This window comes from Tupaia chinensis, unplaced genomic scaffold (genome assembly GCF_000334495.1).
Source record: "Tupaia chinensis unplaced genomic scaffold, TupChi_1.0 Scaffold143728_1, whole genome shotgun sequence".
Classification (NCBI taxonomy): Eukaryota; Metazoa; Chordata; class Mammalia; order Scandentia; family Tupaiidae; genus Tupaia; species Tupaia belangeri.
In genome coordinates, this window is record NW_006203577.1 from 2,292,487 (window position 1) to 2,294,406 (window position 1,920).

A 1,920-nucleotide genomic window follows, 5' to 3' on the forward strand; every position below is an offset into this window, starting at 1 on the left:
ATGATGAGAGAGTGGTCCAGTTTCTTTTTTCTGCAAGTGGGTATCAGTTTTCTCAGTTCTATTTGCTGAAGAGATTTCTTTTTCCCACTGGATTTTCTTGTGCACTTTGTCAAGGATCACTTGGCTGTATGTTTTAGGGTTTATTTTTGGGTTATCAATTCTGTTCCATGGGTCTACCTGACTGTTTTTTGTGCTAATACCATGCTGTTTTAATTATCACAGCTTTGTAATATATTTTGAGGTTAGAAAGTAAGATGCTTCCTACTTTATTCCCCTATATTGCTTTAGTGACACAAGGGCCTTTTATGATTCCAGACAAATTATATGGTTGTTTTTTTTCTATTTCTGTGAGGAATCTCTGGTAATTTGTTCAGAATTGCATTAAATTTGTAGATTAATTTGGGTAGAAGTGATTTCTTGTTTAGTGTTAATTCTTTTAATGTAGGAAAATGGGGTGTTTTCCCACTTTTTCAATATCATTTTTAATTTCTTTTTCAGTTTTTCTCATTTTCCTTGTAGAGGTCTTTCATTCTTCTGTGTAAGGTTATTCCTAGATATCTTATTGTTTTAATGGCTATTGTAAATGGGATTGCTTTCTTCAATTTTATCTTCGTTGGTTCATTGTGTGTGATTAAAAATGCTATAGATTTTTGTATCTTGATTTGATATACTGCCACTTTACTGTACTTGTTTATCACTTCCAGGAGATAGATTTATTTATTTATTTATTTATTTTCGTGTTGAATTATTTGGATTTTCTATGTGAAGAATCACATCATCTACAAATAAAGATAATTTCTCTTCCTCTTTTCCTATTTAAATGCTTTTTATTTATCTCTCCTGTCTGACTGCATTGGCTAGAACTTCCAGTACTTTGTTGAAAAGGAGTGGAGAAAGTGGGCAGCCTTCTCTTGTTCCAGTTTTCAATGGAAAACCTTTCAGCATTTCCTCATTCAATACGGTGCAGGAGGAAACAGTAAATAGAAAGCCCGAATAGACCCATAGCAATCAGTTAGATTGATTCAGTAGTAAGTAGTCTCCCAATAAAGAAAAGCCCAGGTCCCAGTGGGTTCACTTTTGAATTCTACAATCCATTTAAAGAAGAATTAACTCAATTCTTCTCAAACTATTTCTAGAGATCCAAAAGGAAGCAACCTTTCTAAGTTCATTCTAGGAAGCCTCCATCATCCTGATTCCAAAAACTGACAAGGACATTTAAAAAAGAAGATTACAGGCCATTATCCCTGATGAATACAGATGCAAAAATTTTCAACAAGATATTAGCAAATCACATCTAACAACACATTAAAGAGTTTATACACCATGACCATGTAGATTTATTCCAGGGATGGAAAGATGGTCAACATACACAAAACAATGAATATAATGCATCACATTAAAAGAAGAAAGATTAAAAACCATATAACCATATCAATTGATGAAGAAAAGCATTCAATAAGCTACAACATCTCTTCATGATTAAGAATCTCAGCAAAATTGGCATAGAAGGGACATTCCTCAACACAATAAAAGGCACCTATGACAAACTCTTAGCTCACATCAATAATGCTTTTATTTGAATTTCTGTTAAATCACTATACATTTGTCCACTTGCATTTGGTCCATTCAGCATATAAAACTATTCATGAATTAAAAAGTTAAAATACAATATATCTTTTCACCATATTCCTCAACATAATATTGACACTAAAATGGTACTACTGCATTATTCTGATTTTTGGATATAATCCTGAAATTATCCACGGTGCTATTCTCATGTGATTGGAGGGAATTGTCTTATCTAAGAACAGCTGTGCAAACTAAAACCGAAAGTGTTTTCAATCCAGTCTGAGAAGTGTAGCAGAGGAGCATCAGGGAGGCTCTTCTCAGGTGAGTGTTGCCTTCCCTGGGAACCTGAGC